This window comes from Chiloscyllium plagiosum, chromosome 50 (assembly GCF_004010195.1).
Source record: "Chiloscyllium plagiosum isolate BGI_BamShark_2017 chromosome 50, ASM401019v2, whole genome shotgun sequence".
Taxonomy (NCBI): Eukaryota; Metazoa; Chordata; class Chondrichthyes; order Orectolobiformes; family Hemiscylliidae; genus Chiloscyllium; species Chiloscyllium plagiosum.
Window position 1 is genome coordinate 1,983,030 of NC_057759.1, and position 22,278 is coordinate 2,005,307.

The window sequence follows — 22,278 nt, forward strand, 5'->3', positions numbered from 1 at the left end:
GCATGGTGGCACACTGGTGCCAGTGACCCAGTTTCAATTCCAGCCTTGGCTCATTGTGCAAACTGCACACAGATATGCTCCCCATGTCTGCATTGGTTTTGTGACAACAAACGTCTTTACTAATTTAAAACCAGTAACACAGAAAAGATTTATCCCATGCAGTAATCTGTGAAAATTCAATAGGCGAAGAACTTGTTAAAGATTAACAGCTTTATTTATTAAAGTATAACAGAGAGTGATTAACTAACAACTCTTTACAACTCCTTCCTCTAACTATCTTCTGTAATACTTGTCCAATAGAACTCCTGATTAAGATTTACAAAACAAAACTTCACACCTCAAAACCAGGCAGCTTTCGGCTCTTTTCTGTATTCTGATCTTTTGTTCTTCTTGGGATTGTGCTTCACAGGTCACTGATCGATAAAGGTACCTTTAAGGGAGCTATTTTTCAGGCAGTCTTTTTACATGCTGGTGGCTTGGCAATTCTCCTCCCAACTGTTCATTTTTTTCCCGGTCTTGTACCTCCAGAACATTGAACTGTGTCATTGGCTTATAAGATTGTCAATATACTCAGTTCAAACTGGATAGGAATTTGGTGTTTTTGGGATATAATTTAAACTGATTGGCTGAATTCAATTTTGTTTTTGTCTCCAGGCTACTTGAGTTGTTTGACCAAATGTTACTTTTCTTTTCAGAACACTTGGTGCTGTTCAGAAGTTCAACTGACTTAAAGGTAGTTATACTCACGTCTTCATAACAGTTTCCTCTGGGTATTCCAGTATCCTTCCACAGTCCAAACAAGCAGGTTAGCTGGATTATCCATGGTAAATTGCTCTGTAATATTCAGCAATGTTCAGACTAGGTGAGTTAACTATGTTAAAGATGTGGTTATGGGGGTAGAGGTCTATATCTGGGTGCAATGTGCTTTGGCAAGTTGTTGCAGGCCTGTGGGCCGAATGACCTCTACCTGTACTGGAGGAATTCTGTACTGCAAATTAAAGTGAGATTTTTTATACTATTGTTAGTCTCTGGCACTCTAAAGCATGTTGGATAATTTCCACAACTTTTATTCAAAGGTACTGTTTATGATTGCAAGTTATTTTCTGGATTGGTCAGTCTCTGGTCTAAATGTGTACTTTGAATTTATTGTTTACATGTTTATAACAAGATCAGTATGAGAATTTCTTCATTCTGTGCCCAATAATCTCTGGGTATCTGTCTGAATGTATACCTTTTCATGTCAATGTTTGATTTTCCTTTGGACTACTTGAAAACAAAGTATTTATTCAGTCATTTTGTCTAAAATTTGTTCTACTTTCTTTTTGTGGAAACAAATTAAATTGCAAAATTTGTTTCAATCTGATGCTTGGCTGCTATTTCATTCCTCCAGTCTGGATAAAAAGAATTGATACATGAATTACATACAGTCAGAGAGTCAGACAGCAAGTTTAAGCCATGGTGAGATAATTGGATGAATAATTAGTCTGAATTTTTATTTACTTCTTTCCCTACTTAAGTGCAATACATTGTGAACATGCAATAGGTTCAGTATTTTCTAATAAACAGGTAGAATTTACTTTTCGACTAAGGTGATACCAGGCATTTAAAAGCTATAGGAATTTCACTTGTAAACTGGGACTGACATACGTCATTCTCACACTGTCCTGGATAACTTGTTTAATGAAATGCTAGTTCTCCCAACTGTGACATCTTTAAGGTCATGACTTTTCTATTTTTGCCTATAGACCTACTAACCTGACAGTATTTCTGTACGTTGCAAGTTATTCTGTACCCATTGTGTATTGGCACCATCTCACTCTTTGTTGTGTCCAGAAATTATCTCAGTTTCCTTCAAGTCCTTCATTACACAAATAAGGACAATAACTGGAGCAATCTGCAACTGTTTGTTCTTCTGTGAGGTACAGAACTGACCTTGTTTCTTCCATTCACTTGTACGGTTTGTGTACTCAAAGTACTTTCTACCTGTCAGTCTGTGCTATTCAATGGGACTCTGGATATGGTTCATTGTCCTTCAAAACTCTGCTCAGATGTGACAGACGGTCAACAGATTAGAGCCACGTTGTCTAGTGAAAAACGTGGAAACTAAAATTTAATGTTGACTACTTGGGCTGTTGTGTACACACACTGATTTTATGAAAAAAAAACATTTTTGAACGGAATAGTTGTTATGATACAGGAAGGATGCCAACACTCACTTGATCCTGCTTCAATCCTCCTGCGTTGTGTTACTGAGCAGTTTAAATGTTTGCTGTAAAGTGGACAGCCAATTAGCAAAAGGGGAGCTTTTTCAGTTCATGTTTCCTAAAGTGAATGGGAAAGACCTTATTTTCTCTGACTGTTTGTGTCTGTTGGATTCACTAGTAAGTGAAACCACAACATATTGTCTCAGAAAGGATCTGTGCTGTTCTTCAGAGTCAAATAGGTAAGCAATGGACCTTTGTAACTCCAATAGTGCAGTGTGTAACTGGGAGTAATGATGTTCAGGTGCGGCCTTCAGAGTGTCATACAGTGATACAGCACAGAAACAGATCCTTCGGTCCAAGCTGTTATTGCCGACCAGAGATCCGAATCTGACCTCGTCCCATTTAAGTTAGAGATCTCACAACACCAGGTTATAGTACAACAGGTTTATGTTGAAGCACTAGCTTTCAAAGAAATGAAGGAGCAGCAATCTGAAAAGCTATTGGTTCCAAAACCTGTTGTCTGAGAAACTGGTATTGTGATTCTTAACTTTGTCCACACCAGTCCAACACTGGCACCTCCATATCATGTCTAGTCCCACTTGCCAACATTTGACGCATATCCCTCTAAAGTTGTATATATCCAGGTGCCTATAAAAGGTTGTAATTGTACCCACCACCTCCACTTCTTCTGGGAGCTCATTTCATACAACTGCCATCCTCCATTTGATAAAGTAACCTCATAGGTCCTTTATAAATCTTTTTTCCACAATTCAAACCTGTGCCCTCTATTTTTGCACTCACCCACATTCGGAAAAAAGACTTGGCTATCACCATATCATGCCCCTCATGATTTTCTCAACCTGTACAAAGGTCACACCTCATTCTCCAACAGTCCAGGGAACAAAGCAACAGCCTGTTCAGCCTTTCCCTAAAACTCAAAACCTCCAGTCCTGGCAATGAAACATCTTGATGAGAGTGGAGCAGTTGATGTGGTTTTCATGGACTTCTGTAAGGCCTTTGTCAAAGCATAACCCCTGACTGGGGATGAAAGACTTAGCAGGCAGACAGGCAGGCAGGATTCAGGCAAGTGGTAGTTATTTATTCAATGGGTTAGTGCAGGGAGAGGGCCAAATGATCTTCTCCCGAGACTGGCCTCAGAACAGAAGTTCATGACGCACTCTGATTTTACAATGAAAAGCAATATTGTTTATAAATTTTCTGATAACAATCACATACAACTTGATTATGACATTCCTCCCTCTTAGTTTGCATACCATATTCAATGAGGCACCTAATCAATGATGGGCTTTCCATGGACAGCTCCAGGATCCCCTGACCTGTCAGAGTTTAGAAGACACCGTAATCTCTAGGCCTTGCAGTCTTGCTATGCATCCTATTCATTCACATTCCAAAGTTATTTTCTATACACCCTCGGGTTTCTGTCAGTCTAGCTTGTCTCTCAGGACAGCTTGAATATTGTTATTCATTGTATTCCATTTTATCAAGTTTAATTGCTCCTCTGATATAATTAGCACAGTGGGGAATATATGAAGAAAAAGACAAAATGATAGTTTGTTTTGACTTACTTGCCATCAACTTGTAATTTTAATTTCTGTTATAAAAACTCAGTTACAAAGTGTGAAGTAATTTAGTTATCCCAACTATTAGCACTTTGTGATTAATGGGCTGTGAGTAATCTATTGTGTTGGGTGTAAGAGAAGTCATTACCTAAAGCTAACTAACATTCACTTCCAGGTTTAAATGCTTCTTTTCCCCTTAATACTTTAGTATTACGCACCTATGTTTTAGGCTGGAAATTACTGAGATGATGCTACGTCTCTTTACGAGAACCTAATAGTGAGGTCAGAAATGTGGTTTCAGTGTCACAGGAGTGCACTGGCAAACAGGAAGGTGGTTTGAATTGTGTCTACTTCAACGCCAGGAACATCCGGAATAAGTTGGGTGAACTTGCAGCATGGGTTGGTACCTGGAACTTTGATGTTGTGGCCATTTCAGACACATGGATCAAGCAGGGACAGGAATGGTTGTTGCGGTTCCATGGCTTTAGATGTTTCAGTACGAACAGAGAAAATGGTAAAAGAGGGGGAGATATGGCAAGGACAATATTATAGTGGTAGTAAGGATGTATGAGGACTCGTCTAATGAGGTAGTATGGGCTGAGGTTAGAAACAGGAAAAAAGAGAGGTCACTCTGTTCGGACTTTTCTATAGGCCTCAGATTAGTTCCAGAGATGTAGAGGAAAGGATTGTAAAGATGATTCTGGATAAGAGTGAGTGTAACAGGGTAGTTGTTATGGGAGACTTTAACTTTTCAAAATATTTACTGGAAATATTACACTTTGAATACTTCAGATGGACCAGTTTTTGTCCAATGTGTGCAGAAGGGTTTCCTGGCACAGTATGTAGACAGGCCAACTGGGGCAAGGCAACAATGGCTTATGCCCGAATCGTCGATTCTCCTGTTCTTTGGATGCTGCCTGACCTGCTGCGCTTTTCCAGCAACACATTTTCAGCTCTGATCTCCAGCATCTGCAGTCCTCACTTTCTCCACAATTCAGTTATGTTTACTTTAGAGAAGGAAAGGGAGGTCGGTATACACCGCAGGGCAAGATTTATAACTGGGGGAAACAGCAATTATGGTGCGATTAGGCAAGATTTATGACGCATAGGATGGGAAAGGAAACTGCAGGGGATGGCACAATTGAAATGTGGAGCTTATTCAAGGAACAGCTACTACATGTCCTTGATTAGCATGTACCTGTCAGGCAGGGAGGAAGTGGACAAGTGAGGGAGCCTTGGTTTACTAAGGAAGTTGATCACTTGTCAAGAGGAAGAAGGCGGCTTATGTTACAATGAGACGTAAAGGCACAGCTAAGGAGCTTGAGAGTTACAAGCTAGCCAGGAAAGACCTAAAGAAGAGCCAGGAGGGGACAAGAGAAGTCTTTGGCAGATAGGATCAAGGAAAACCCTAAAGCTTTCTATAGCTATATCAGGAATAAAAGAATGACTAGAATAACTTCCGGGCCAATCAAGGACAGGAGTGGAAAGTTGTGTGTGCAGTCCGAAGAGATAGGAGAAGTGCTAAATGAATATTTTTCATTGGTATTCACACAGGGAAAAAGACAATATTGTTGTGGAGAATACCGAGTTACAGGCTACTAGACTAGATGGAATATAGGTTCACAAGGAGGTGGTGTTAGCAATTCTGGAAGTGTGAAAATAGATAATCCCTGGGCCAGATGGGATTTATCCTAGGATTCTCTGGGAAGCCAGGGAGGAGATTGAAGAGCCTTTTTCTTTGATCTTTGTTGTCATTGTCTACGGGAATCGTGCCAGAAGACTAGAAGATAGCAAATGTTGTCCCTTTGTTCAAGAAGGGGAGTACAGACCACCCTGGTAATTATAGATCAGTGAGACTTACTTCGGTTGTGAGTAAAGTGTTGGAAATGTCTAGAAGAGACAGGATTTATTATCATGTCAATAGGAATAAGTTGATTAGGAATAGTCAATATGATTTTGTGAAGTGTAGGTCATGCCTTACAAACCGTACTGAGTTCTTTGAGAAGGTGACCAAACAGATAGAAGAGAGTAAAGCAGTTGATGCGATGCATATGGATTTTAGTAAAGTGTTTCATAAGGTGTTTTCAGTCAGGTTCCCAATGGTACGCTATTGCACAAAATATGGAGGCATGGGATTGAGGGTGATTTAGCAGTTTGGTTCAGAAATTGGCTAGCTGAAAGAAGACAGAGGGTGGTAGTTGATGGGAAATGTTCATCCTGGAGTTCAGTTACTAGTGGTGTACCGCAAGGATCTGTTTTGGGTCCACTGCTGACCTGGGTAAGGGCGCAGAAGGATGGGTTAGTAAATTTGTGGATGACACTAAGGTCAGTGGAGTTGTGGTCGGTGACAAAGGACATTGCAGATTACAGAGGGACATGGATAAGCTGCAGAACTGGGCTGAGTGCTGGCAAATGGAGTTTAATGTGGAAAAGTGTGAGATGATTCACTTTGGAAGGAGCAACAGGAATAAAGAGTACTGGGCTAATGGTAAGGTTCTTGGCAGTGTAGATGAGCAGAGAGACATCTGTATACATGTGCGTAGATCCCTGAAAGTTGCCACCCAGATTGATAGGCTTGTTAAGAAGGCATATGATGTGTTAGCTTTTATTGGGAGAGGGATTGAGTTTTGGACCCATGAGGTCATGCTGCAGCTCTACAAAACTCTGGTGTGGCCGCACTTGGAAAATTGTGTCCACTTCTAGTCTCCACATCACAGGAAGGATGTGGAAGTTTTGGAAAGGGTTCAGAGGTGATTTACTGAGATGTTGCCTGGTCTGGAGGGAATGTCTTACAAGGAAAGGCTGAGGGACATCAGGCTCCATTAGAGAGAAGAAATTTGAGAAGTGACTTAAAAGAGACACATAAAATAATCAGAGGGTTAGAGAATGTGGACAGTGAGAGCCTTATTCCTCGAATGGTGATGGTTAGCAAAAGGGGACATCGCTTTAAATTGAGGGATGATAAATATAAGACAAATGTCAGAGTAGTTTCTTTACTCAGAGTAGTAGTAGAGGCATGGTATGTTCTGTCTGCAACTGTAGTAGACTCGCCAACTTTACGGGCATTTAAATGGTCATTGGATAAACATATGGATGAAAATGGAATAGTGTACTGTGCTGTCATTTTATGTTCTATTATCTCACTAAATCTTTCCTACTCCATCGTTTCAAATCACGATTATGTGATCGCATTGATTATTTGAGAAAATGGTATTGAGCTGATGTTGTGCTGAAGGTGGGGATGGCAGGTCCTCTGCCACCATGATACATTGATGGAACTGGAATGCTGTCTGAATAGGAGTAGAATTGTTAGCTGGATGTCTCTGACTGCTGCAGACCACAGTGACTCCATGTGAGAGTGATATTCATCTCGATTGGATCATTTCCTGTTGCCTGCAGTGTATATGGAACTCCATAACTGTTAGTCCCTGCTCTGCAGTTATGATGTTTGTATTTTGAACTAATTCTGAATCAGTCAGTTGCTGTGTGCATCTGCAGTAATTATTTTCCACTGTCAGGAACAACATTAGAAATTCCTGGAGAAAGTCAGTTCTGAATAATAGTCACTGGCCCCAATACGTTAACTCGACTTTCTATCAACGGATGCTGCCAGATGTGCTGAATTTTTCCAGCAATTTCTACATTTGTTTCCAGCCCCTAGCATGTTCAGTTTTATTTGTCAGGCTTTGACACACAATGGGTGTTTGGAATTCACATTATTTAATTGTCATGTCTCTGTATGTGACAAAAATTCATTAAAGGTTTAACTCTGTCCTGCCCAATCACTAATAAACTTAATAACACTGTTTCATCCAGTAAATTGGTGACTTTTGTCTGGTTTCCTTCTATCTCTGTATTTAACGTCTATGTTATATATGGTTTTTGAAATGATGTTACGGTCTGATTTTCTTTTCCATCTTGACTTTAAAAATGTCATATTAAATGTAGATTTAACGCCTTTCCCAGGCATCTATTTCAGATAAGAATTCAGTCTAAACCCCTTGAAAAATAGTGTAAAATATCAATGGGCTTGACAATATTAGACAAGAACTTTCAAAAGCTGATTGGCAGCAGATGCTCGCAGGTAAAGTGAGGGCTGGAAAATAGGAAACCTTCAAAAATGAGGTAACAAGAGTCCAGAGACAGTCTGTTCCTGTTAGGGTGACCGGCAAGCCTGGAAGTGTAGGGAAAGCTGGATGATGGAGACATTGAGGTTTTGGTTAAGAGAAGAATGGAAACATATGTCAGATATAGACAGCAGAGATCGAGTGAATCCTTAGAAGAAGAAAAGACAGTAGGAGTATAATTAAGAGGGAAATCAGGACGGCAAAAAGGGGGCACGAGATAGTTTTGGGAAATAGTTTTAAGGAGATTCCCAAGGGATTTTATGAATACATTAAGGACAAAAGGGTAACTAGGGAGAGATTAGGGCCCCTCAAAGATCAGCAAGGCAGCCTTTGTGTGGAGCCACAGAAGATGGGGGAAGATACCAAATGAGTACTTTGCATCAGTGTTTACTGTGGAGAAGGACACGGAAGATATTCAATGGGGGGAAATAGGTGGTGACATCTTAAAATGTCGATATTACAATAGTAGTATTACTGGATGTCTTGAAATGCATAAAGGTGGATAATTCCCCAGGACCTGATCAGATATACTGTACAACTCTGTGGGAGGTTACAGAAGTGTTTGGCATGTCCCTTGTCGAGATATTTGTATCATCAATAGTCACAGATGAGGCGTCGGAAGACTAGAGGTTGGCTAACGTGGTGCTACTATTTACGAAAGGTGATAAGGAAAAGCGAGGGAACTATAGGCTGGTGAGCCTGCCATTGGTGTTGGACAAGATATTGGAGGGAATCTTGAGAGATGGAACTTACACGTATTTCAACAGTCAAGGGTTTGATTCGGGACAGTGAACATGGTTTTGTGCAAGGGAAACCATGATACACAAACTTGATTGAGTTTTTTGAAGAAGTAACGAAGAGGATTTCCCCATGGGAGACTGGTTAGCAAAGTTGTATCTCATGGAATACAGGGAGAACTAGCCATTTGGAAACAGAACTGGCTCGAAGGTAGAAGACAGAGGGTGATAGTGGAAGGTTGTTTTAAGACTGGAGGACTGTGACCAGTGGACTGTCACAAGGATCGGTGCTGGGTCCACTACGTTTTGTCATTTATATAAATGATTTGGATGTGAGCATAGGAGGTATAGTAAGTAAGTGTGCAGATGACACCAAAATTGGAAGTGTAGTGGACAACGAAGGAGGTTACCTCAGATTACAATGAGATCTTGATCAGATGGGCTAATGGGCTGAGGAGTGGCAGATAGAGTTTAATTTGGATAAATGCGAGGTGCTGCATTTTGGGAAAGCACATCTTAGCAGCACTTATACACTTAATGGTAAGGTGCGAGGGAGTTTTGCTGAACAAAGAGACCTTGGAGTGTAGGTGCATAGTTCCTTCAAAGTAGAGTCGCAGGTAGATAGGATAGTGAAGAAGGCGTTTGGTATGCTTTCCTTTATTGATCAGAATATTGAGTGCATGTTGAGACCATACTGGACATTGGTTAGGCCACTTTTGGAATATTTCATACATTACTGGTCTCCTTCCTATCAGGAGGATGTTGTGAAACTTGAAGGGATTCAGAAAAGATTTACAAGGATGTTGCCAGGGTTGGAGGATTTGAGCTAGAAGGAAAGGTTGAATAGGCTGGGGCTGTTTTCCCTACAGCATTGGAGGCTGAGGTGTAACTTACCTAGGTTTATAAAATCATGAGGGGCATGGATAGGATAAATAGACAAGGTATGTTCTCTGGTGTGGGGGAGTCCAGAACTAGAGGGCATAGGTTTATGGTGAGATGGAAAAGAATTAAAAAGACCGAAGTGGCAAGTTTCTCATGCAGAGGGTGGTATGTAAATGGAATGAACTGCCAGAAGAAGTGGTGGAGGCTGGTACAATTGCAACTTTTAAAAAGCATTTGAATGCATATATGATTAGGAAGGGTTTGGAGGGATATGGGCCGGATGCTGGCAGGTGGAACTAGATTGGGTTGGTCTATCTGGTCTGCATGGACGAATTGGACCGAAGGGTCTGTTTCCGTGCTGTACATCTCTGACTCTATGATTGATGAGGGTCGAGCAGTGGACGTGATCTATAAGGACTTCAGTAAGATGTTTGACAGGTTTCCTCATTGTAGACTGGTTAGCAAGTTTAGATCACATGAAAATCGCAGAGAACTAGCAATTTGGACACAGAATTGACTTGAACATGGAAGACAGAGGGTCGTGGCGGAGGGTTACCTTTCAGACTGGAGACCTGTGATCAGTCATAAACCACAAGGATCAGTGCTGGGTTCACTACTTTTCGTCATTTATATAAATTATTTGAATGTGAACATAAAGGGTTTGCAGATGACACCAAAACTAGTGGTGTAGTGGATAGCAAAGAAGGTTGCCACCGAGTACAAAAGGATCATGATCAGATGGGCCAATTGGGTGAACAGTGGCAGATGGAGTTTAATTCAGATAAATGCTAGGTGCTGCATTTTGGAAAGGCAAATCAAGGCAGGAGTTATATACTTAATGGTAAGGTCCTGGGCAGTTTTAATAAATAAAGAGACCATGGAGTGCAGGTTCATAGTTCCTTGAAAGTGGAGTCGCTGGTTGATAGGATAATGAAGAAGACATTTAGTATGCTGTTCTTTATTGGTCCGAGCATAGAGTTTCGGGGTTCGGACGTCATGTTGCAGCTGTACAGGTAACTGGTTCGGCCACATTTGGAATATTATGCGCAATTCTGGTGTCCTTTCTATCAGAAGGATGTTGTGAAACATGAAACATTCAGAAAAGATTTACAAGATTGTTTCCAGGGTTGGAGTGTTTGAGCGAAAGGGACAGGCTGAAGAGGCTGGGGGTGTTTTCTCTGGAGTGTTAGAGGCTGAGGGGTGACCTTATAGTATTTTATAACCTTTATAAAATTCTGACCATTATAAAATCAGGAGGATCATGGATAGGCTAAATAGACAAAGCATTTCCCTGAGGTGGGGGAGTCCAGAACTAAAGAGCACAGGTTTCAGGTGAGAGGGGAAAGTTTTAAAAGGGACCTAAGGGGCAATGTTTTCATGCAGAAGGTGGTTTGTGTGTGTGGAATGAGTTGCTCGAGGAAGTGGTGGAGGCTGGAACAATTCCAACATTTAAAAGGCATGTGGGTGCGACATGAATAAGAACAATTTAGAGGGATATGGACCAAGTGCTGGCAAATGGCATCTGTGTTGGCGAATGGGACGTGATTAGTTTTGAATATCTGATTGGCATAGGTGGGTCAAACCGAATGGTCTGTTTCTGTGCTCTACATCTATATAACTCTATGGCTGTGATTTATAATAATTATTGACAAATGGGGAGATGTACGTAAGGAATGGAGAGAGAGAAAAAAATTGTAATTCCTTCGAGGTAGTTGACTATTCATTTGAAAATTTATCGCTGGAAATTGAGTCAATGTGTGTCTAATTCAATCTGCTCTGTAACTGTGGAAAGGATGTTCTTTAGTCTGATGCAGTAACATACCTGCTGTTTGTTAGAAGGAACTGATCACACTTGGCTTTGTACCGAGGACATATTACACTGTCTTGGTCCTTCAAATAATTGTCTGGAGGGAGACAGAAGAGACATCATCTGTAAATCAACATTAAGTCAATGGAATAATTTAATAATCATTTGGCTGTTCTTCCTTCAAGACAGCAATTCCAACAGGACCACAGGGCTGATTCTATTCTTGGCCTTAGCTGCTCTTTGGTGACTGTATCAAAAAAATCTGTACCAATTCGCTGAGAACCAGATACTAACCAACTCCTCTACAAATGGGATAATCTAATGCAAGTGCGTGTCTGGATATAAACATTTCCTTATCTATCCATAGCTGTCTGTTCCTGCTCAGTAAATGTGTGAAGACAATTATCAAGATGAACCTGTTAAATGCTGCTCTGTAAATATCTGAGTGTAATTATCAAACTGTAATTATCAATCCACATAATCTGTGCAAATATGCGAGTGAATGCAGTTATCAATCTGTCCCCGTCACTCTCTGGTAAATATATTTACATTTTCACACCACAGAGACAATAGGGACAGACTGATAACTACACTCACATATTCGCAAAGCATAAACTGGCAGATTGGTAACTGAACTCGTGTATCTACATAGAGGAAACTGCCAGGGACTGGTTCATAAATACAATTCATACATTTTAAATAAATATGATTAGTCCCTATGTGTTTGTCTGATGTGGCTATGTGAGCTTAGTTATCTATATATATCTGTCAGTTTCTGCCCTGCGAACGTGTGTGTTTGCTTTACCAATCTGTCCCTAATAGTTTCTCCTGTGTGTCTGAGAATGTAGATATCAACCTGAACGTGTAAGTTTCAGCTATGAGAACGTGAGTTTTGATATTAGTCTCTACCTGTCAGTTTCTGCTGTATGAATATTAAATGCAGTCATCAATTTAAACCCATCAGTTTAATCTGTGAAAATGCAGATATTCATCGCTATCTGTTTAAGCGATACCAGTATGTGAGTGCAATTATCAAACAGTCCGGGTCAGGTTTTGCTATTTGACACCAGAGTGTCATTGTCAATCTGTTTCTACTATGTCAATATGTCAGTGTAGATACTAATCAGATCCTGTCAGTTTCTTTCCTGTCAATATGTGAATACAGTTATTGAGCAGTACACATCAGCTTCTGCTCTGTGAATGTGGCTGTATTAATCAAACTGTAGCTGTCAGTTTCAGCGATGTGAACGTGGGAGTACAGTCATAATTCTCTACCTGTCATTTTCTTCTTTGTCAAAGTGAGTGTAACTGTCAATTTGTATCTTTCAGACTCAGCTGTGTAAATACATAAATATAGTTATCAATCTATAGCTGTCAGTTTCTTGGCGAATATGTTTCTGTAATTGTCAATCCTTCAGTTTCTACTATGTGAATGTGTGAGCCGAGTTTTCACCTGTCGCTATCAGTTTCTGCTTTGTGAATGTGAGAATTTAATCAATCTTTCCCTGTCAGGCTCTAATGTCAGTGTTTGAGTGTATTTATTCATCTTTTCCTGTCAGTTTGTGTGTCTGCAGTTATCAACCTGTACCTCTCAGATTCTGCTATATGAATATGTGTGTGTAGTTATCCATTTGATTTGATCTGATTTAATATTGTCAAGTGCACTTTGATACAGTGGAAAGTATTGTTTTGTGTGCTTTACAGGCAGATAATATCATACAAAATGTATCAGGGTAATAGAACAGAATCCGCAATATAATTTTAAAGCTGCAAAGAGAGAGACAGAGATTAATGTTAAAACTTGAGCAAGATTAGAGTGGTGTTGGAAAAGCACAGCAGGCACAGCAGGTCAGGCAGCATCTGAGGAGCAGGAAAATCGACATTTCGGGCAAAATCCTTTCATCAGGAATGTCCGAAACGTCGATTTTCCTGCTCCTTGGATACTGTCTGACCTGCTGTGCTTTTCCAGCACCACTCCAATCTGGACACTAATCTCCAACATCTGCATTACCCACTTTTGCCTTAAAATTTGAGCAGTCCATTCAAAAGTCTGATGACAGCAAAGAAGCTGTTCTTGAGTTTGTTGGGTGATGTATTCAAACTTCTGTATTTTCTGGTGATAGGTAGGAAAATATTAGTTTTTATACAGAAGATAGGCTGGTTGGAAGGGTGACGAGTAAAAGATAGAGTCCAAAGAAAGAGAAGAGCGATCGGACAGACAGGGGAGTGGGGTGACATGGTGGCACAGTGGTTAGCACTACTGCCTCACAGAATCAGGGACCCGGGTTCAATTCCCACTCGGGCAATTGTCTGTGTGGAGTTTGCACATTCTGCCAGTGTCTGCGTGGGTTTCCTCCGGGTGCTCCGGTTTCCTCCCACAGTTAAAAAAATGTGCAAATTAGGTGAATTGACCATGCTAAATTGCCCTTAGTGTTAGGTGAAAGGGTAAATGTAGGAGAATGGGCCTTGGTGGGTTGCTCTTCGGAGGGTCAGTATGGACTTGTTGGGCCGAAGGTCCTGTTTCCACACTGCAAGTAATCTAATCTAACTGTCAGACTAAGTGGGTGAGTAGCCTATTAATAGGGCCTGTTAATGGCTAACAATTGGTAGCGTATAATAGCAGACTATATGTTAAGAAGGCCGGACATGTGGGGTTTTGGGTAATGACATGGGAGAGCTCAAGCTCTGTAGTTGTTGAACTCAATATTGAGTCCAGAACGCTGTCGAGTTCCCAAGCAGATAATGAGGTGCTGTTCTTCCAGCTTGCACTGGGCTTCACTGGAGCACTGCAGCAAGCCTGAGACAGAGATCTTGGCCAGGGAACAGGGTGGTGTTTTGAAGTGGCAGGCAACTGGAAGCTCAGGGTCTTTTTGTCTGGACAGAATGTAGGTGCTCTGCACTGTGGACATCCAATCTACTCTCAGTTTCCCCAACATAGAGGAGACCACATTGTGTGCATTTTCCTTGCCACCATCAGTTCTGAGGACCGGTCACTAGACCTGAAACACTGCCAGACCTGTGAATTTTCCACTAATTTTTGTTTTGTTATCAATCTCTGCCTGTCAGTTTCTTCTCTGTGAATATGTGAGAGTCGTTATAAAAGTGTACACGTCAATTTATGTGATTTGATATTGGGAGCATAATCAATTTATTCCTGTCAGTTTCTGCTTTATGAATATGAGAGTGTAGTTATCAATCTTTCTCTGAAATTTACTGCCAACTACATGTGAGAGTTATTTACCAACCTGTCCCTGTCAGATTCTGCTCTGTGCATCTGAGAGTGCAGTTATTAATATGTATCTATCAGCTTCTTGTTTATAAATGTGCAAATTCATTTATCATACTGTACCTGGCATATGTGTGCACGCATGATTATTGTTCTCTCCGTTTTAGTTGCGGCAATGTGAATATTGTGAGAGCAGATATCAATCAATGTCTGTCAGTTTTGGTTGTGTCCATACGAGAGTTTAGGACTTGATGTATAAATGTCAATTTCTGCTGTGTCCATGTAAGAATTTAGGAATTGATCTATACATGCCAGTTTCTGCTGTGTCACTGAGAGTGAAGTTCCCAATGAGTTCCAGTCACGTTCAACTCTTATATATCAAAGTTGCTCAATTCTCTGGCAGCCAATAACATTCTAAGAGTCTAATGACGTCCATGAATCTATTGTTGATTGTCAGAAAAACTCATCTGGTTCAGTAATGTCCTTGAATGAAGAAAAATGCCAGCCTTCCCTTGTCTGGCCTGCATGTGACTCCAGACCCACATCAATGAGGCTGCATGGGTAGTTAGGGATGGATAATAAATGCTGGCCGAGTCAGTGATACCCCCATCCCATGAATGAATTAGAAAAAAAAAAATCTGTGACTGAGATTCAATCTGATAATAGTGTTTAGGGTGTTGAGATTGGGCCTTAATTTCTTATGCATTTTGTGATTTATGACTCAATCACAGAATTGGTACAACCATTCAGCCTGTTGTGTCTGCACTGGGACATTCTATTCTTTATCTGTTCCCCATACCAGTTTCCACTAATTGTTGGGATTCTAATCTTCATTCACTCACTGCCAGTGTCTCGGTGTAAATGCCAATTTGAGATTAGTTCTGCAGTTATTAGCCTTTGAATACCTAAAGTGCCAGTTTTGCTCTGTGTGAAACAGTGACAAGTCGAGTATATGGATGCCATTCTCTATGTTCAGTTGTTTTTTCAGCAGGGTGTAGGATAAACCCATTCAATATTTGATAAACCTGTGTGACTGAGGGATTAATGTTGGTTCAATATTTATCTTTGCCAAGGATCTGAATTTTATTGTATTCAATTTCAGCTTTCTTTTTACATTTTATGTGTGCAGTAGTCTTTGGCAGTTGCTGCTGGGCACTGCAAAAATGTAACATCTAATATGAACATCTTCCGAAGCGATTACTAATGTGGACAGTCAATTTATGACTGTCCATATCTGGAAGTAGTTGTGGGTCTAAATTGCATTTTTTCCCCCCTTTTACCATTAAGTGGCTGAGTGAGAGTGAGTTTTCTGTTGTGCTGCCAATCTGTATCACTTTAAAGAGTGGTACTGGTTGAGATCACACCAACATTGTCTGTATATCTCTGTGTGATTCCAGTTCTGATACACTTTATGAGGTGGTTTTAAGGTCTTATCAGTGTTTCATACATTAAAAAAAGTATGGAAATGCTTCTGCATTACTGAGGCACTCAACCAGAATGGGAGCGTGCATAAAGTGTGTTTTCATCAACACTAGGCTGAGAGAGGGAATAGAGAGACAGAGACAGACACAGATGTGTATGTCCGTGTGTGAATGAGCATTAAGCATCCTCTCTAGAAGCATCTTCTGTAGATAAGGCTTCACCAAGAGGTTCATTTGAAATTTACATTGTTTGATTATTGTCTTTGTACAGGAGAACTGTTTCTCAAAAGAATAATTTTGTCCTGCTCAGTTACTCATAAATGTCCAACATTACTTCTATATCTGCACTCAAATATACACTTCATATATATATTTGTTATAACCATGTAACACCATGATTAGTTTGTTCTAATTGATTGTAGCTTTAAAAATGCCAAATCTACATATGAATTTAATGCAGCCCATAAATGTATATTTATTATAAGCATACAATCTAACCTGCTCTAATCTTATAAATGATAATTGGCTTTGAATAATGGAATTTACTGTCACTGAGGTGGTAAGCACTGAGAACAGGGCAAAATAATATAGATTTATATATCGTCAGTTGTGTTTACCTCTTGGATTGAATGTATATTTCTGGAAATGGAGCTCAATGTGTGTCTGACTCAATCCACTCAGACAGTGGAAAGGACCTTCTCCTCGCTGACAGTGGTAACATACCTGCTGGGTGTGAGAAGCAGCTTGGATTGATCCATCAAATATTTGCCTGGAGAAAGACAAGAGAGAGAGCTCCTGTACATCACTAGCAGCTGAGTAGGAAGACATCAAATGATCAATACAATATTCAGGCCATGATCATTATAATTCTTTGTTTTTGAACAGGGCAAGGTGAACAGTGCAGATCCTGGTTCCACTCAAGCCCTGAGCTCCTTCCAGTCTTTTTCTGTTTCCCCAATTCTAAAACATTTCACTTGGATAAAATAAACTCACCAACATATGGACATCTCCACAAATGGAATGAATACACAGTTCAATGTCCAGCTCCCAATATATTAACTGTTTAAAAACAAATACTGGGCACGATTTCACATACGTTTATCCGGTGCCTGCTATATTGATCACATTTATTTCTACTGTCCTTTATTTCAATGTCTATTCGCAATAAACAGCGTGAAACAGAAGCCAAACAATGAACTCCCCTCAGTGTTTAGAGGATTAAAAACTACGAGAATGTCCCACAGCAGTATCCTCCTGCTCTGTCTCCCTCAGCAGGCCCACACACAGCCCGAGACAGGCCTCTCTCTTCCCCCTCAACCCGCTTACTCCAAGTTCCGGGACCAGTTCCTGCTCCGCTCGGCCTCCTATAAACAGCCCAACAGCCCTCTTACAAAGGAACTGGGGCTGTGGGGGAAAGGGCAGAGAAGGTTTCAAGCTGGGAATTGCCCCTTTATGAAGATCCAATGGAGATCATTCCCGGGTCATGTTAATAACATTTCCCTCCGGCTCTCTCACAATCTGATCAGGGAGTGGAGAAGCTGGCGGCCACTCGGCCCATCCTCTGTTCTCCCCATTCGATAACATCATGTCTGATCGAATGTCACCTGTGGTATTTAATGCTGCTGACTCCTCATCCACAAATATTAACTCCTTGCCCAAAGTAACATACAGAGAGATGGAATAAGTGGACCATTCTTACGAAGGCAGAAAATAACTGATGGAGAGAGTCTTGCATCACAGTATCAGTGCTTATTTCTGGGTCAGGAGGCCCGTGCAAAAGTCAGACCTGGTGTGCAATAACATCACAGGGACACGATTTAGCTTGTCATGGATGACAGATTTTAGTGTCAGGTATGCTGCAGACAGAAACCTTGTGATGTAATGTATGCCACAACGAAGACCCCAGCTGTTTTTGTTTTTTCACTCCTGGAACGTGGATGTCACTGGCTGAGCCTAGCATTTATTCTCCATCCCTTTGAGAAGGCAGTGTTGAGCCACCTTCTGGAACAGCTGTTGTCCATGTACTGCCCACAATGCCATGAACACGGAGTTCCAGGGTCTTGATCCAGTGACAGTGAAAGAAAGTGGTTTTATTTCCAAGTCAGCATGGTGAGTGCCTTAGAGGGAAACTTGTCCGACATCAAGGCAGTGTTCCCTGACATCAGCTGCCTTTATCGTTTTCGATGGAAATAGTCGCGATTTCGAAGGTCCTCCTTTTACAAATTACAAAACTCGCATCTCTTTGTCAGCGGCACAGACAGACGTCTCTCTGGCCGATAGCGTGAAATCAGAATAATGTGTTGCCTCCCTGGTGTCAGGATCAAGGATATCTCGGAGAGAGTGCAGGATATTCACAAAGGGGCGTACACATTGGAACTAACTACACAGGAAGGGAAAGGGATGAGATTCCGAAGGAAGAATAAGGAAGAGAGGCAAGAATTTAGAAAGGAGGTCCTCTCCGGTAGCAATATCTAGATTACTCCCGCTGCTACGAGCGACTGAGGATAGGAATAGGATGATAGAGCAGAGGAATGCCCAACTCAGGAGCTGGTGCACATAGTGTGTTCAAATTTTTGGATCATTGGAATCTCTTCTGGGGAAGACATGACTTGTAGAAAAAGGATGGAATACACCTGAATTGGAAGGGGACTACTATATTGGCAGGAACATTTCCTTGAGTGACTGGGGAGGGGTTAAACTAGTAAGGTGAGGGTGTGGGGTGAGGTCAGTAGGAACCGGGGAGATAGTGAACAAAGATATCAATCTGAGGTTGGTAGTCGGTAAGTCAAACACCCAGGGCAGACAGGAACATAGCAGAGAATGAGGTTGGATTGATAACTTAAACTGCATTTATTTCAATGCAAGAGGCCTAACAGGGAAGGAGGATGATCTCAGGACATGGTTAGGAAAATGGGATTGGAATTGGGATATCATAGCACGAACAGAGACATGGTTTGGGGATGACACAACTGGCAGCTTAATGTTCCAGGAATCAAATGTTATAGGAAGGATGGGGGGAGGGGTCAGCAAAGGAAATTGGGGAGTGACATGTTTGGTAAGAGATAAGATCACACCTTTACTGAGGGAGGATATTCCTGGGCTTATATCCATGGAAATTATTTGGATGGAAATGAGAAATAAGACAGGGTTTGATCACATTATTGGGATTGGACTGTAGACACTCTAACAGTCAGCAGGAAATTGAGAAACAAACTTGTCAGGAGATCCTAAATCTGCAGGAATAATGGTGTGGTCACAGTGAGGGATTTTAACATTCCAAACATAGATTATGGCTGCCATATTGTTCATGGTTTAGACAGAAAGGAATTCCTGAAGTGTGTACAAGAAAAGTTTCTGATTCAGTATGTGAATGTATCGTCTAGACAAGGTGCAAATCTTGACCTACTCTTGTGATATAATGATCTTTCAGTAGGGGAGTACTTTGGGGCCAACCACCATAATTTTATTAGTTTTAAAACTCTGATGGAAAAGGATCGACCAAATCTAAAAGTTAAATTTCTAATTTGGAGGAAGGCCAATTTTGAGAGTATTGTGCAAAAACTTTCAAAAGTTGACTGAGGACAGATGTTCACAGGCAAAGTGATGGCTGAAAAATGGAAGGCCTTCAAAAATGAGACAATGAGGGTACAGAGACAGTATGTTCCTGTTCATGTGAAAGGTATGACTGGTAGGTGTAGGAAATGCTGCATAAGAAAAGAAGTTGAGGTTTTGGTCTAAATAAGAAGGAAGCATATGTTAGTTAAATACAGCAGAGGTTGAGTGAATCCTTCTAAGAGTATAAAAGCAGTAGGGATATACTTAAGAAGGAAATGAGAAGAGCAAAAAAGGGACGTAACACTGCTTTGGCAAATAGTGTTAAGGAGAATTCAAATAAATTTTATAAATACATGAAGGTCAAAATGGTAACCAGGGAAAGAAGAGGGCCCAGCAAAGATTAGCAAGGCAGCCTATGTGTGGAAGGGAAGGAAAAAGTGAGAGATACTAAGCGAGTGCTTACTGAGGAGAAGGAAATGGAAGATATAGAACGTGGGGAAACAAATAGTGACATCTTTAAAAATGTTCATAATACAGAGGAGGTGCTGCTGGATGATTTTAAACAGAAAAGGTGGATAAAGCACGAGCACCCGATCAGGTGGACCTGGAACATGATGATAAGCTAGGGAAGTGATTGTTGGGCCCCTTGCTGGAGATATTTGTATCATCCATCGTCACAGATGAAGTGCAAAAAGACTGGAGGCTGGATAATGTGGTGCCACTATTTAAGAAAGGTGGTAAGGAAAAGCCAGGGAACTATTGAACAGTGAGCATAACATCAACGGTAGGCAAACAGTTGAGGGAATTGTGAGAGACAGGATTACATCTTTCTGAAAGGCCAGGATTGATGAGGGGTAGTCAACATGGCTTTCTGCATGGGAAGTCATGTATCACTAACTCAACTGAGTTTTTTTGAATTGGTAAGGAAGAGGACTGATGAGGGCAACGTGATGGATGTGATCTATAGGGCCTTCAGTAAGGCATTTGACAAAGCTCCCCATGGGAAATTCGTTCGCAAGATTGGATCACATGGAATACAGGGAGAACTAGCCATTTGGATACACAACTTGTTTGAAGGTAGAAGACAGAGGGTGGTGGTGGAGGGATGCTTTTCAGACTGGAGTCCTGTGACAAGTGATGTGCTACAAGGATCACTGCTGACTCCACTGCTTTTCATCATTTATATAAATGATTTTAGTTAAAAAAATGACAGAACACCAGGTTATATTCCAACAGGTTTATTTAGAAGTACAAACTTTCAGACTGCTGCTCCTCCATCAGGTGTCTGTACTTCCAAATAAACCTGTTGGACTATAACCCGGTGGAGTATCATTTTTAACTTTGACCACCCCAGTCCAGCACCGGCACCTCCACATTATTATGAATGATTTGGATGTGAGGTTGCAGGTATTGTTAGTAAGTTTGCAGATTACACAAAAATTGTAGGTGTACTAAACAGCAAAGAAGGCTACCTCAGAATACAGCAGAATCTCGATCAGATGGGCCACTGGACCCAGGAGTGGCATATTAAGTTCAATTTAAATCAATATGAGGTGCTGCAATTTGGAAAGGCAAATCAGGCAGGACTTACACACTTAATATTAAGGTCCTGTGGAGTGTTCTTGAACAAACAGACGTTGGAATGCAGGTTTGTTGTTGCTTGAACGTGGAGTTACAGTTAGATAGGATAGCAAAGAAGGCATTTGATATGTTTTCCTTTACTAATCAGAGCATTGAGTATGTGACTTAAGAGAACATGTTATGGGTGTACACTTTTGGAATATTATGTGCAATTCTGGCCTCTCTTCTATAAAAAGAATGTTGTGAAACTTGAAATGACTATTTAAGATAGTTTTTGGTCCAAAGAAAAGGCCTAGAATTTGGGAAGAAATATAGTGAAGCGGGAAGGCTGCAGACAGATCCAGATTCAGCAAATGACTGTAAAAGGGGATTTAACTAACAAAGAACAAATGAAACAAAAGTAATGTTGTGGAAACCATTTAAAGAAAACTGCTAAAACACTAATAAATGTGTAAAGAGAGAAATGAACATAAATAGACTGGCAAAGAGGACCACATGCCACTTACAACATTAAAGAGGGGAGTTCAAAATGGGGAATGAAAATGTCTCAAAAATCACTAACATACTATTTGTTCTCTGTTTACAAATGTTCACACAACTAACACAGTGATGATATTGGTGAGTTTAGTGAGAGGGAAGAACTGAACCAAATCAGTATTATTTGGGAAATGATGTTGGGACAGTGGATAGGATTGAAGGTTGGGAAACACCAGGCCTTGATTATCTACGTCCCAGAGTATTTAATGTAATGGGCTGAGTAATACTGGATGCAGTGATGGTCATGTTCCAAGATTCTATAAGCTCTGCAATAACTTACACAGATTGGGGGCTAGCTAGTGTAAGCAATCCAATGAAAAAGGGACATAGATATAAAATTGTGAACTATAGACCAGTCAGCCTCAGAGAAAAAAATCAAAATGAAAGCTTCAATTGTGAAGCATTTGACAAAACAGTATTCAGGATCTGCTAGAATCAGCATGGACATAAAGGGCCTGTTCCAGTGCACACTGTTCTGTCTTCTAAGCTTGGCAAACTGACTGGCCATCTTTGAGGATGTAAACAATAGAGCTGATGAGAGTGTAACAGCTACTGAGGAGAAAAACTACAACTAACTCCCTGGACACCGCAGCAAAGGCTGAAAGGAGGAGACATTCTGTC

General features: G+C 40.8%; 1 long non-coding RNA gene and 1 pseudogene across 1 annotated transcript; one reads left to right on the plus strand and one right to left on the minus strand.

The window, feature by feature from the left end:
* LOC122544490 overlaps positions 1–22,278 on the plus strand; it is a 31,206-nt pseudogene that overhangs the window by 6,246 nt on the left and 2,682 nt on the right.
* LOC122544683 lies at positions 689–16,738 on the minus strand. The gene is made up of 3 exons (XR_006310444.1): positions 16,708–16,738; positions 11,353–11,434; positions 689–834 (listed from the first exon to the last, which is right to left on the minus strand). It is a non-coding gene; the product is annotated as an uncharacterized LOC122544683 (long non-coding RNA).